This window comes from Sus scrofa, chromosome 2, assembly GCF_054392235.1.
Source record: "Sus scrofa isolate SSC_HxYL_T2T_F1_AM1 chromosome 2, Sscrofa_HxYL_maternal_Yorkshire_Landrace_v2.0, whole genome shotgun sequence".
Classification (NCBI taxonomy): domain Eukaryota; kingdom Metazoa; phylum Chordata; class Mammalia; order Artiodactyla; family Suidae; genus Sus; species Sus scrofa.
The window spans coordinates 128,486,753-128,502,356 of record NC_139384.1 but is presented as its reverse complement, the minus strand read 5'-3'; the positions used below and the strand labels follow the sequence as shown (position 1 = coordinate 128,502,356).

At 42.6% G+C, this 15,604-nt stretch overlaps 1 protein-coding gene across 49 annotated transcripts in view; it reads right to left on the bottom strand.

The window, feature by feature from the left end:
* The window catches only part of YTHDC2 (YTH N6-methyladenosine RNA binding protein C2), a 226,249-nt gene that overhangs the window by 96,401 nt on the left and 114,244 nt on the right, over positions 1-15,604 (bottom strand). For 2 of the 49 annotated variants that reach the window (XM_085014261.1, XM_085014250.1), the window contains one exon: positions 3,303-3,511. The exons of 45 other annotated variants lie outside the window; for them this stretch is intronic. The gene's annotated coding sequence lies outside the window, so the exon portion shown is untranslated. Of the gene's footprint in view, positions 1-3,302; positions 3,512-3,643; positions 3,865-15,604 lie in introns of all 49 variants that reach the window. 2 more of the 49 variants (XM_085014247.1, XM_085014249.1) reach the window with 2 other exon arrangements.

Here is a 15,604-nt window from a genome sequence, read left to right as displayed (position 1 = left end):
AGGGATTACTCTACAGCACAGGGAACTATATCCAATCTCTTGAGCTAGGCCATGATGGAGAATAATATTTTTAAAAATGTAAATATATATATGACTGAGTCATGTTGCTATACAGTAGAAATTGGCACAACATTGTAAATAAACTATTCTTTTAAAAAAAGAAAATACTTCTTTATATTGAACTAAAATATCATTTTAATATCTAAGTTTTTTAAATGTAGACATTTGATGGAAGAATATCATTCGTTCCTTCACTGAGCATTAATTCCCAGTTACCTGCTGGCATTCATACAAGTAGACCCCATTCATTAGCCAAAGTATAATCAAGTTGGAGACAGGTGTAACTTGACTGTAATTGTTTTCTTCCAACAACAAACCCCCAATTTCATAGGAAAACCTTTCTCTACAACAAATCTAACTGCCTCTCCTGAAATAATTCCCTTGGTTGATTTTGCAATTGAATCATTATCACATTTTCCTGGTACTTCCTCAAACCAAATATTGAGTGAAAACAGGGATATCCAGAGTGTAGTGGAAAAACAAAACAATGCCTATCTTTTGTCTTCTAGATTTTCTTTAGCTCTGTGTCCAATAAAGAGTAAAATGGATAAACCTGTGATGATTTTACTTGCTCTTTAAAATGCAGGGCTCTGAAACTTTAGGAAGCATATATTCTGTTTGCAGACAATTTACCAGATGCCTAGCTGACCCAAAAGAAGTTCCTCCAACCAGTCAGGGAAAATTTGACACTTTTATAAGTCAGGGGAGGAGAACTGCTCAAGAGCAGAGAGAAGATGAGGGAGGTAGGACATGAGTTCTGCCCTAACCAGATGTGGGAGTCTTTCTGTCTCCATCTCATCTCTAAGTGTGGTAATAGGGAAGCATTAAAGTGCCTTACAGTTTTAAAAATCTGTAATTTCGGAGTTCCCGTCATGGCTTAGTGGTTAACAAATCTGACTAGGAACCACGAGGTTGCAGGTTCGATCCCTGGCCTTCTTCAGTGGGTTAAGGATCCTGCATTGCCGTGAGCTGTGGTGGAGGTCGCAGACATGGCTCGGATCTGGCATTGCTGTGGCTGTGGTGTAGGCCGGCGGCTACAGCTCCAATTAGACCCCTAGCCTGGGAACCTCCGTATGCCCTGGGAGCGGCCCTAGAAAAGGCAAAAAGACCAAAAAAAAAAAAAAAAAAAAAAAAATCTGTAATTTCAACTCTTACTTGAACGAAATCAAGTATATTTAGGGAAATGCATTTTCAGTATTCCAAAGAATGGCAAAGCTTATTAAGGAAATTTTCAGTTACTATCTTAGAACAGATTTCTTGACACAAATTCAAACTAGCTATTACTGAGGAGGTCATCTAGTGGATATGACTGCCCATTGACCTATGAGTGAACCCAGGCAATCAGAGTTTCCCCAGCCACCATTGCCACGATGGGAGCCACCTCAAGGAGGCAGCCTTGAGAGAGTAATGTGTTGTTGAGACCATGTGGACGGTGTATGTGACTGAACTCAGTTAAGGCCTCCATGTAAATGTTAAGATTCTGGCTTTCAGGTTCAAAGATCTAGTGGTCTTGCAGCTGCCCAAGACAAGCCTCATACATGATTTCTCTTGCTTATGAAAACTGCCATCTGCCAATCTCAAGTGGCCTGACTCTTTCTTCAGTCTCTCCTTATCTTCCATTCACAGAGACCAGGTTACAAACCAACAGATATATAATACTGTTCTTATTAAAATTTCAACTTTTTACAATGTATATGATCCATTATTGCCACACAGAAGAACTAATTTACAAACTTATTTCTTAGCTGATTTAGTTAGACTTGTGATTGTTTTACAAGCTGATCTATGCTCTCTTGTTACCCTGAGGTTTTCAGTGACTTTTAGCCTGTAAGAAAAGCTAGAGAAAATAAGGGAAGATGAAACAAACATTTGTGAATACACATAATAGTTGAATCAAAATTTTCCAACCTATTATTTATGATCCTAGAAAACAGAAAAAAAAAATATTAAACATTCTCCTCAGTCTTGAATGGAACATTTAACAGTCATGAGATAGCATATCAATTGGTTAAAAAAATTCTCAAGAACATCCATATTTAAATGCACAGAATTTCATGTAACCAGTAAAGAATTCACTGTTAGGAAACACTGAATTGTGCCCTTTACATCATTTGGAGGAGTGATTATATAGTTCTTAGAGGCTTACAGGTCTTACTATTTTGTTACAGTTTGTTAGGTTTCCCTCTGGGAGCTTTCACCAGGCAACCAAGGACCAGCTTTCTGAACTTCTTTTCCTTCTGACATAGCACTGGGACCCAAAATCCTACAGTTCTCACTGGTCAGGGGAACACATGGTGACAAACTGATTAAAATGATTTTCTGCAGAATAAGGCTGACTTTCCAAAGTGCATTGTTACAATCCCCCTCTGAATCCTATCCCCAGTATGCCCTGTCTGCACTGGATTCATGAGAAGAACACTGTTCCATAATGGCACAGTACATCTTTCATTTGAAGAGACTTGAGCATTTATGGCGAGAGCACTGAAGTGGGTGGGCGTAACTTCTTATTCTGAGCTTGCCAATGACCTTGGGCAAGTCTCATCTCATCTTAGTTTCCACATATTGGAAGCCGAATAGTTTGTGAAGCTTCTCATGGCTCTTTCACCTTATGACTGTCTCATTTATTCAACTTCTGGTGATTTTCTCTAAAAAATAACCCCATATAAAATTTAACTTCCTTAAATGGTCATGCAGTTAATTTGACTTTTTTTTTTTTTTTTTTGAGTCACTAATGAGGTCCCTCTGTGTGTCAGAACCTGTATCCTGGAATACCAAGAGAACTAAGGCACAGCATCTAGACTGTGGGCCATCACCATCCAATGTTTGCAGTCATCCTGACATATAGGCCCCTGGTCACTGCTGCAGCTGAATAAGCTCTTCTCTGCTGGAGATGGGCTGCAGTTTTTAAAATTGCTGTTCCCTTAATGTCTCCCCAAGTAGCCACACAGGTCGCTTTTCTTGGTCTCCTGCCCTGAGGCTTAAAATTGTGTTGTGCTTTGTTTCTTCAACATAGAGGCCCCATTTCACACAAGGTACTGATGCCTCCAAAGGAGACAGGTAAAGATCGTGCTGTTCTTCAGGAGGAAATCCCCATCTTGGATGAGGAGCAGAACCAACAGGCTTTTATTTATCCCACTTCCCTACTTTCTACATGGCAATCTAAGCAAACTGAAAAGCCTCCATCCGCTATGCCTGACAAAGGTAATGCCTTCTGAGTTCATCTTAAAATCCTTAGGACTCACGTGAATATTCATATAGGGATGGCCGGAGTCACCTGCAGTGTCTCGGAGAGGAAACAAAGCACCGAGGCACCAAATCACTCTTCAGAGCCAACAGGCAGACAAGGCTGTGGCAGTAGCTTGCTAAGTGACAGACCTCCCACCAGAAGGAGGCGCTCTCGGACATCACCTGGGGCTACCAACACCTTGGTCCCTCTGACCTCCGGGTAGGACTGTGTTAATAAAAAAGGAAAAGGTTCATTAGTTTTCTTTTCCATTCATGCTTGTTTTGAAAACATTACATGCCTTGCAGATTACATGATAATTATACTTAAGGGCTGCCAAGGCGCTTCAGGAATAATTACCATATGATTTGCAGGTTTTAGAGCTCATGGTAACACTTTAGCGCTGGGAGGCCTTCTTTAGTCATTCACAGCAATTACCCTACTCTCACAATCTTAGATTGTTCCTTGAGACCGATGAGAAGCCAAGGAGGCTAAATGGGACGTGTTCAAAGGACGCAGGGAGGTTTGGCGAAGTTGCACGGTGGTCCTGACTGGAAAGCCGGCCAAATCAGAGGCTTTTCCTGGAGTCACATGAAGGCCAAAAATTAATACAAACTAAAACCTGCTTAGGAACCTTTCTTGTAATCAACACAAAAGTGCCTACTCCTTCTTTATTCTTCATGGAAGCCTTGAAAAGTGATTAGAAGCAGCAAGCCAGTCATTTTCACCACTTAAGAGAAATTGCTTGTGATAATGTTTCTAACAATGACCACCTAAGTGGTAAAGCCTTTGAGGATTTTGCCTTCTCAGCGGGTGATGTTTCATCGGATCACTCCCCTCCTGTGTAACACCCTTTTCTTTTCCCATGCTGTAGACACTGTTCTCTTTAATTTCTATGTCAATTCCTTTTACATTGAGTCAACTTCTGTGTTTGACACATAGTAGGTGCTGGGTAGTTGTTTACTAAGTTGGTGGTGATCAAATACCACCTGGGAGTTGGAGTGAATGTGTGGACATTAGTGATTAAGGAGTGTGTGCGATGTTAGCGAATGGTATTCGGTTATGTGCCTCTTTCTCGTTTACTCATCACCCAACATCCATGTAATACCTACTAAGTGACAGACCACAGGCTGGGCATTGGCATCACAATCAGGAACAAAACAGACAGAAAGAAACAATTTCTGCTTTTGAGGAGCCTGATCTAGTGGGAGATACTGAAAAAAAAAAAAAAACACGGCAATGAAAACAGCCCAGTAACAGCTATGTTTAGAAAGCAGAGAGCCCTGTGGACACTTGTAGGACATGCCCCAACTACAGGCTTAAAGGAGGTGAACAGGTCTCCCCCGATTTTTAGACTGAGACTTCAAGGATCCCTAAATTTGGAGAAGGTTAAAAGGAAGCACGTTTCAGATGAAGAAAATAGCCTGGGGGAGAGCCTGCCAGTAAAAGTGAGTTGAGAGACTTTGAGGGAATGAAGGGTGAAGGGAAGGGAAGAAGCAAGGTAGGAACAGGTGGACTCAGGATTTTATGCATTAAGGATTCAGGAGAAGGAACAAGGAGGGTACAAACAGTTTGGGCTCAGGACACTCACTTTACCTAACAGGGGACTGACTGGGTTTAGAAGGACCTACTAGAATTGAGAAATATACCAAAATCCAACCACAGCGAGAAGAGAGAGGAGAGCATATTTCTGGATGAGGCATTGGGAATCTTCTCAATTTTGCCCAGTGTAAGGTAACAGGTTGGTTGGGTATATGGCCCCTTCCCTTGCAGGATAATTAATGAGATTTCCACAAGAGGGTGCCCTTGCAGAAGAAAGTCCTTGCTCATCCATTCACGTCCTTTTTGCCTGACACAGCCAACCTCCAATAAAGGAAGGCCCTGAGAGGGGTGCAGCAGGAAGACATCCCTGATGAGGACAGAAATTCACTGGTCTGCTTAAATCCCGTGGAGCTGAATCACGGTTGTTCTGTGATTCCAAAACAAACGGTTCCTATTACCATGTCAGTACCCTATATCCTCATGCTGTATCACTCTTCAGAAGCTTCACACTATTTGTAATAGCTCCCACTAAATTCATACTTATCCTATGAGCAATGAGCTGCCTGCCTTTGGCATCTAGAAGGATTCAAGGTGAACCTTTTGGCTTCTTTCAGTTTTACACCACATGCATCACCATCAGCTCTGCTACAAGACCAAGAGATTGTGTCCTCTTCAGGGTGACATACTACAGTCATGCAGGCATCTCTAGAAATATGCCCGTCGCCTTAAAGCCACTCAGTTTCTTAGTGATATTATCTTGGAACTTCCACCCATTTCCTCAGGAAGTGCTATTAGCAGTACAGGATGCAAAATTTAGTCTAATGAGCAGATAGCAATGTGGGTGTTTTAAGGCCAGGCTATGTCTTGGCTGATTGCTTAAATGAAAAAGAATAAATGGACTCTTTTTTGTTTTTTTTCTTAAGGATCCCTTTTTGGAAAGGCAATCCCCTGCCCCCACAGATGCTGACTCTGTAATACATGGCAGGTAAGGAATATTATCTGACATGACTCCTCATTTGCCCTGGCACTTTCCGAGGCTCTAGGAAGGCCCTAGCAATTTTGTACTGTAATTCTGTTTTTCTTTTCCTTAAAGGGGGCTTCTCAAATTATATAAATTTCAGGCTGTCCCCATAAAACCTTGATTCCCCAGATGTTATTTCTATGAAGCCATATTTAGGTCCACCCTTTCAGCAGCAGAACACCTGTCAGCCCCTGCTAGACTGAACAGGTCCAGGACAATAGCAATTGTTTCAAGTAGCACGTACTTCCACCAGCTTTTCTCCCCTGGTCTTTCTTAAAGGGACTATTGTCTCAAAGAGAAGGAAGGAAGTGAATACGAAGAGGAAGTTATGCCTAAATCATTTTTTAAAATGCACTTGTCCCATGACACAACTTTTTCCCAAAGTGGAAGTCTCAGGTGAGGCTAAGGGCAGTGTATGGAAACATGTATCCTTGAGAAACTGAATTCCTTCTTTACCACCTTCCTATTCTTCTGCCTAAGGATCATTCTCTGAGCTTCTCCGAGTTTTCCTAGTATCCTCGCTATATCCCCAGGCTCGCTGAATTCATGGTCCTTCTGCCTGTTTTTCTTTTATCCTCAGCACCCCCAGAGATACGCGTACCTAATTTTCTGCATAGCTGGCTTCGGTGTCTGTGATGGACACAGATACATGACTTGTGTTTTCCCAGAGCCATTCCCATCCCTGCCTGTCTCAGCTCCCTCCACATCATTTTATTCCGTGTCATTCCCCTCAGCCACTTCAGCCCATAAGGCTAATGGAGACAGTGAACTCAGCCTGCTTTTTGTCCATCCCTGCCACAGGAAATCATTTCCAACGGCATTTCCTCTTTGCAGTGGCAAAGCAGGAAAGAGTCTTGTTCTTTGTGGCCTCAAGCTCACAGTGGCAGAGGCTGACTTACTATGAAGCGTCCAGCTTCAGGCAAAGAAGGGCAAATGTGCAGGGCACATGCAAAATGCAGGAATGCACACTTGTACACACACATTTAAACTTGCCTTCGGGTTTCACCGTGCTTGATATGCACCTGGGTACAAGCCCATTTCAAGCTCTTTCTACAGGTTGAATAAGTGCTTGTGAGGGAGCCCATTTTTTTTTCTTTGACATTCATTTAAGCTAAAAGCAAAAACTGCCATCTGTACTCCTTTGATACAGTAGATTGCTAAAAGCTGTTCCCTGTCAGACCTCTTCTTGCAGTCTTGGCGGGGAGACACATACACACATGACACTTCTGTCATTCACATGTGAAACACACAGATTTCAACAGAATCATAGGTCCTCTATAAAGCCATCAGGCTAAATCCAAAATTCTTTACAAGGGCTGCCTTTCCTTCTATTGCCCGTAGCAGAATGGAAGGCATTCATTTTGCTTTCAGGTTTTCTGTTTTGTGCGTGCGCCTGTGTTTTGTTTTTGCCGCTGAGGGCACCAAACATTCCGTCTGATCTCCAATTGTGTTCCACTTTCTTCATTAACACTTGCATTTAAGCAGCTCATTCTCATTCTTTCCGTTTTTCCTGTTCTGCGTGAACTATCTGCTGGCAGTTGCCATGCCAACCCCAAATCCCGGGGTCCTGCCGCTAGATCACAAGCTGCCATTAGCGTATTTTTAATAGCACCTGATTGCCCTCCAAAGACCTTCCAGTAGCGGAACTCCATTAGTTCAGAGTGTCACGTGATGTGACAATATTTACAGACTGGATCAGGAAGAGAAGAGGCTGAGCTGCACAGCCAGTCTCCAGGCTTAGTCTCCATGAGCATCAGGGTAGCACTTTGGGTCTCATTCACAGGGAAGATCATCACAATTGTGTGGTCTGTGAAGGTACCATTTCCTGTGCCCTGGAGCTGATTTATCATAATGCGGAATCTGGAGTTGATTTATCATAACGTGGAATGCCAGTGTGACCCTCAAGCAAGTGAAAGATTTCTCTCACTTGTACTGAAAAGTTAGCCCCTCTCCACAATTGAGGGACCTGGACCAAGGTGGCAATCTTGCCATCTTGCTCTTCCCAACTAACACCAAACTGAATGGAGCATGCAACACTGACCAGAAGTCAGTTTCTCTTCAAAAAAGAGTTAGGGAGGAAGCAGTGAATTAGAATGGTTTCAATAATTAAGAGAGTTGAAAAGAAAGATTATTTCAAAGTATGGAGTTAAGAGCTCTTGAAACTAGGTTGCTTTGAAGATCTGAAGATTCTCAGCAGCCGGTGAGCTAAAGAAAAGAATGTTGACACTTACTTAAAGTGAAGACAAGAGGAAGTTTAAAATTGCTACTAAAATTCAAAGAAAGCAAAAAGAGTTAGGTCAAACTGTAGTTAAGAACAGTTTAGTGGAAAGGAACCATGCACATTCAGAGGCTTAAAGAGACAACACAGATAAGGGAAACAAATGAAGTGAGAGGTTTGGAAGAAGACGGGAGGCAAAAGGCCTTCCATTTCAAGGCTGTAGAAGCACGAGTGACAGAAGGAGTAGAACATCTGGAGGGCTGACTCCATCTAGAGTGATTTGTTCCCTCCTACAGGTAATCGGGGGCCCTGTGCTGCCAAATCTGCAGAGAGCTGAAGAAAAGTTGGAAATACATGCTTTTGATGAAATTACCAAATTCAAAATATAGGTTATATAACAGTGTGACTTTAAAACATTGGGGTTACCATTGTGACTCAGTGATTTAAGAACCTGACCTAGTGTCCTTGAGGATGCTGGTTCAATCCCTGACCTCACTTACTGAATTAAGGACCCGACATTGCTGTGAGCTGTGGTGTAAGTTACAGATGGGGCTCAGATCTGGCATTGCTGTGGCTAAGGTATAGGCCAGCAGCTGCAGCTCGGAATTGATCCTTGGCCCAGGAACTTCCATATGCCACAGGTGCAGCCCCTAAAAAGAAAATGACAGCAACTAAAAACATTGGGCCATCCAACATGGTATAGGGCAAGAAAAAAACCACTTGTGTTGAATGTGGTCCACGAGCTGCCAATTTACAACCCATTTTATTTTATTTTATTTTATTTATTTATTTATTTATTTATTTACAGCTGCTTCTGTGGCATTTAGAAGTTCCCATGCCAGGAATCAAACCTGTGCCACAGTTGCAGCCTATACCACAGGTGCAGCAGTACTAGCTCCTTAACCCACTGTGCCAGATGGGAATTTGCTACAACCCATTTCGAAAGGAAGCCATGTTAAATCCTAGAATTAAGATATCATTAAAATCCAAATTCCTAAGGAACTATATTTTGCTAGAAAGCAAATAGATGAAGTTAGATGTTAATCTGTATCCCCAGGTAAATTTTCCTAAGCCTTAGTATTGGGTTCATATAATCAAATAATGCTAGAAGAATGAGAAGTACAATAAGCAGTACAAGAGCTCAAAAGATAAGACAAAATGAAACATTGTTGGCATGTTGATACCATCAGAGAAGGCTTCAATGAAGAGTTAGGACTTGCTATGTCCTTCAAGGATAGTTGGATTTGGGAAAAACAGAAATGAGAGGGGACATTTCTTGGATAAAAGGCACGGTAGAATCACAAGTCCAAAGGAGGAAATTTCAAGATCCTTTATTCTCCATTGAAACAGACTGGAACATCACAGGGGCAAAGCTGGGCTAAATAAATAGTAACTTAAAACAAAACAAAGTAAAATATCACTATTTACTTATAGTCCTTAACTTTCTACATTATGTCTGAGAGGCATGAAAAACCAAATTTATCTTGGGAATGCAGACTCAGGTATTTGAATAAGTCTGCCTGAAGAGCTGACAATCTGAAAGGCATTGCATTAGTGCTCAGAGCATTTACTTAAATTATGTTCACATGGATACACTTTTCATTTTCTTTAGAAGATTCATATTTCATTTTTTTTTTAAATAGCACAAATGCTGCCACTGTTTTAATAGATCATCCTTCTAATTGTGAATTCCATTTGGAAGCCTGGGATCTCAAGCCTGGAATTTCTTCAAGTACTTAAAAGTTTACTTGCCCATTGAGGTCAATTCTTTGACACTTGACACCTATGGTCCTCAGAAGACTTGGTAATTTCAACATTAAGTTGATCAGTCCATAGACTAAATATTGTGATAGTCTATTTGTTGATGGAGAATTTGGGTGTTTTAAGTGCAAAGACCCTGGCTCTCTAATATATCTTGATTACATGTCTGTTTCTGCTGAGCTGCTTCCTACCACCCTCCTAGGAAAAGTCAGATATGGGAGAGACCATGTAGTGAGTTGATCTTGGTCAGGGCTGCCCTGGAAAAGTATCTGCAAGTGTGGGAGGGGGTCCTGGAAGGGTGCCAACGGGGGCCTACATAAGACTCTCAGGAGGAAGAGAGCTGATTGAAAGTCCAGTTAAGTCAAAAGAATAATAAATCAAAAAGTTCATCAGGCTGGAGGAGCCGAGTGGGATGTGAGCCAAAGGATCAAAGTCAGGGTCAGAAACAGGCTGATTGGAAACAGAGCCAACTCAGGAACTCACCCTGGGAAAGTGGGGACATGCTCTGGCAGCATCTTAGGCACAGATGGGTGAGTCCACATGGACAGGGCCCTTGTTGTGATAGTACCAGAGCCTGGATGGGTCCTCAGAAGTTGATGGATGGAAGAAAAGTTGAGAGACCATGTTGCGAGCATTAGTTTAGGAGCACTGTTTCCCCAGTTTGTCCAAGAGATGTGTGCTAATGGGCTCTCACATCCACATGAGTGACAACCCTCTCTGACATCAGCTGGTTAAGGCACCATTAGGCTCATGCCCATCCTGGGACCAGCCGGTCTTCCCTCAGCCTTTGCAGATCTATCCCCAGCGAACTAGTTGGCCTGCAGGCAACATCTGAGCAGAGCAAACAGCCAGAGCAGAGCCCCAGCACACCCATCCTTCCTCGGCACCTCGGTTAGCACCTCCTTCAGGAAGGAAACGCTTGGGGAGAGTTCCTTTCCCTATGCCCCAAGACCGGGCCCTCAAATCTGGGGAAGTGCTTGTGATGGGAATGTGCCGTCATAGAAATTCAAACACATGGAGTAGGCTGAAAGAAAGCAAGGAAAGTGCATGCCAAGTTTGCCTGTGGTCAAAATCGAGCCTGAGCTGTTTCCTGAAGATAGGAGCTGGAACTCTCATGGGTAAAGCTGACTGAGCTCACACATTTCACCCTTGGCCTACTTTGTTTATCTTGAGACCACTGAAGCATTCAGTCTAGACTGTACAGTATTTCCAGTATCTCCTGTTACTTCTTTCCCAAGCATCTGGTTTTTCTCAGGCCTCCACCTGACTCACCCTACATGGCCCTGTGCTCGGATCCTAGCGCTCACGAGGAATGTCCTACCCGTGCTTGGGCCATGGGAGACATGTGTCAACATCGGGGGCCTGTCCTGTGAGGCGACCTGTCAAAAGGCACTTGTGTTCGTTTTCTTTCTGGACGGTGAGTTCAGGGCCTCTGATGATGGCTTTATCCTGGACTTCAGATCTCGGGGATGGAGCGGCCAGGGAGTTCTTACAAACTTTGGCCTAAACACTATATGCTCCTTCAATGTCACAACCTTTTTCTTTCAGCCTACAATTTTATGTTATTGTGCTGGACACAAATGGATCTATTTGTGATCAGATCCATCCCCACTTCAGGCTGTACCCAATCCTTGACATACCATTTTCATATACCTTTTGCTTCTCTTGCCTTATGAATGGTCAAGTCAGATAAGTTCAAATTTGTAAGTATTTATATATATAATTCATATTCATCTTGGGTTTCAGGAAGTCTTGGTGTTCCTCTATTAATTATTCTATTTCAAACTAAGAGACAATAAGCAGTCAATAACTGACATGCAAAGGAGGTATACCAGCAGCCTTGGGAGACACTGAAGCCAGAAACAGGCTGGTCCTATTGACTCCCTCAAGGCTGTGTTCAAGGGGTTGATGCCATCTCACTCTTGAAGACAGGAACCAGGGGATCCAGCCATGGCGGGAATTCTGTGAACATTTGGAGCCAGGGAATGCTTCACAAAGGCAGTGATGTACTTTATCAGAACTGCACGGGCAGGGTCCAGCTGGTCACAGGGAAGTTGATGGCCTGCGGAGATTTGTGCTTAGACAGCCTACATATAAAAACATGTTCTGAGCTGTATGTGATGTCCTTCAGTTACAATCAAATATTTATCTCACACCAGTTTGGATGTTAGAGTCTAATATCCAGGCATGACCATGGGGAAAAGAAAGAGGAATTATATAAATAAGGATGTTAGGCTTCAATATGCCCAGCACGGCTCTTTCCAAAAACAGAGGTGGATTTGGAACTCCACTGCAGAGAATGTGCACAGTGGAGCAGGATTCAGAGGCTGTATAAGAGCCAGAAATTCTGGCCAATAAGCAAGGAGTTTTGTCTCTCACAAGCAAGACCTACTGGGTATCATGTATCTCTTGGCTATATTATAAAATACTCCTAAAAGTGATAGCACCTGAATTATTGGGACATTTCTGGTACCGTTATCTTCACAGAAGAGGAAGCACTTGTTCTTGTGATCAATGAACACCAAGTTCACTGGGTAAAATTTTAAAAGTTGGACCTGATTCTGGGAGTGAGATAAAAACATTCTTACAGAGTATATCCTATTCTATTGCATTAAATATTATGTGAGGTCTAGAACAAGTGCACTCTAGAAGTGAGACATGTACACCCCTCAGTGAGTGTTCCTTTGAGATGTAGCTTCAAGATAGGAAGGCTTTGGGAGACTGTTACAGGGTGGAGTTCTGACTGGATGAGCAATGCTGCCTTCATTCATTGATGGCCAAGGACAATCTCTGCTACACCAGAAAGGAAAGGGACCAGGATAGGGAACTAATGGCATTTGGGGCTGGGGAATTCTGTACATATAAGCAGCACCTCTCTCAGATCTGACAAGCAAAAAGGTCACAGATGCTCCACGCGAGATCCAGGCCAGGGAGTGAAGGCTAGAGAGACCAGGCCTTGTTCAAGAAGCTACAAAGAGTATAAGAAGCAATGGGTATTTGATGAACTGCATCAATAAATTTGAGTCCTGATACATGGTTAAGCACTGTGATAGGCACCAAAGATATGGAGTGAATGGTTCTTGCCCTCAAGAGCTTACAGACTAATGCAATTCAGACAAGTACTTGTTATGATAGGTACATGTATGGGACAAAATGGAAACACGTAGGAGGGGATTATCTCAGGACATCTGTATGGATAGCGTTGGGGGGGGGTTATTATGTCAAAGGAATTAAAACATGGTCACCTATCTTTGTCCTCTAGGGCAGGGACTGGCAAATATGACCCATAGACAAAATCTGGCCCATCTCTGGTTACTGTAAATAAAGGTTATCAAAACACAGCTATAGACATCCAAGCACATATTGCCTATGGCTGCTCTAACTACCATGGCAGACATGGGTAGTTTGCAACAGAGACCATAAGGCCTGGTGACAGAAAAAGTTTGCCAACCTCTGCTCCAGGGTATGGTCCTCATCCACCTGACTGAAGCTGGCTGGCTAGTACCACATCCACAATCCAGTCAATACGAAGAAGGAAAAGAGAAATAAGAGCCAAGCAACTTGTTTAGAGGATGTGGCCTAGAAGTTGATTTCCGTTCACTTCTCACTGGCCAGAACTGAAGTCTAAGAAGTTCCCAGACTTTTCCCAGTTTCACTGATTCACAAGTATGCACAGGACTCAGCACACAGTTCAATTCATGGCCAAGATTTATTGCAAGAAAAGGAGACAAAGAAAAATCAGCAAAAGGAAAAGGCCCATTTGGGTAAAGTCCAAAGGAAACCAGCTACAAGCTTCCAAAAGTATTTTCCCAGTCAAGTTGTCTAGGACGTACTTAACTCCCCCATGAACAAATTATGGTAATGTGTACAAAAAGCTCTCTGCGAGGAAAGCTCATTAGAGACTTGGTACCCAGTGTTTTCACTGGGCATGGTCAGGTCACTTTCTTCCCGAGAATGTACCAAAATTCGAGACTCCCAGAAGAAAAGCAGGAGCTCAGCATACACTGTATATTTTTATACCATGTAGGCATAGTCATCCACTCCTACTGGGGAGTGGTGGGAATGTTCCCAAAATTCGAGTTCCCAGATGCCAGGCAAGGGTCAGTCTTGCAAAGCAGGGCTTTCTAAGGATAGAAATCATAGGCTCACTTTGATAACCCTTTACTGCCTACACTTGGCTGTGATAGAAGCTGGAGAATGTAGCCGAGCTAAACTTGGGAGGCTTGATTACTCAAAGAAAAATGAAGAATGGATATCCTGAATAATTAGTAATCTCTGCCACACGAGAAAGGGAAGGAACGAGGGTAGGGAACTAATGGCATTTGGGGCTGGGGAATTCTGTACATATAAGCAGCACCTCTCTCAGATCTGACAAACAAAAATGTCACAGATGCTCCATGCGAGATCCAGGCCAGGGTGTGAAGGCTAGAGAGACCAGGCCTTGTTCAAGCAACTACAAGGCATTTGTTACACATTTGAGTATCTGGTGAGAGATGAAGAGCATCAAAAAATAAGATAAGGGCACAAGGCTGGGACAAGATTATAAAGTATGTTAAATGCCATACTAAGGGGTTTGGAATTTTTTTTTTTTTTTTTTTTTTTTTGGCCTTGCCTGCAGCACGAGGAAGTTCTCAGACCAGGGATCAAACTTGCACCGCAGCAGGGACCCAAGCCACTGGAGTAAAAATGCCAGATCCTTAACATGCTGTACCACAGGGGAACTCCAATGGGTTTGGATTTTTTAAAAATCATTTAAAATATGAGGAATTATTGAAAGCTATTAAGGCCCAAGGATCATATCTGTATTTTCAGAAAGCCAGTTTGACCTATAATTGGAGACATAATTGAAAGGCAATAGCCTGGAGTCAGAGAGACTAATTAGAAGACATTACTTATTGAGGTAAAGAATTTTTAGGAACAAAATGAAGGTATTGGAGGTGGAGAATAAAAAATGTGAGAAATATCATATAAGGAGAAAAAAAGTACTTGGTGGTTAGACGAAGATGGGAATGTTTCTCAGAGTTTTGCTTTGGGCATCTGGGTAAATAGTTGACCTTTCACTGAAATAATAAAGCAAAAAGAGGGAAAAAGTGATCAGATCCGTTTTTGACTTGGTGAATTTGAAGTGACTCTTGGACTTCCAACAGGAGATGGTGGATGTGTGATAATATGATACACTGGACACTTGGCTAAGTGGGCAGGTGGAGTTGAAACCTGCACATACAGTCAACTACTGTCAATATTTCTTTCCTTACTGAATTTTTTGTTGTTGTTGTCTTTTTAGGGCCATACCCACTGCACATAGAAGTTCCCAGGCTAGGGATCAAATGGGAACTGCAGCTGCCACCCTATGCCACAGCCACAGCAATGCAGGATCCAAGCCTCATCTGCTACCTACACCACAGCTCACAACAATGCCAGATCCCTGACCCACTGAGTGAGGTCACGAATAAAACCTGCGTCTTCATGGATACTAGTCAGATTTGTTTCTGCTGAGCCACGTGGGGAACTCCTCCTTACTGAATTTTTAAAAACTAGTAGCTTACTTTCAAGTATGTGTAAAACAACTGTTCTAGCCAGCATTCATTCACTTCAGATGGCTCTTAAAATACTGCAAATTGCTAGCTACCCTCAATTTTGCACTTCTTCCTGGACATGGTGGCATTACTGGGGCACAATGACAATTTGGGATTTAGGAACTGTTTTCTGCTATGAAGAATTAGGATCTACTGGCACTCAGTGCCCTCAAGTAGAAATAATCTTTGCAGGAACTGAAGTA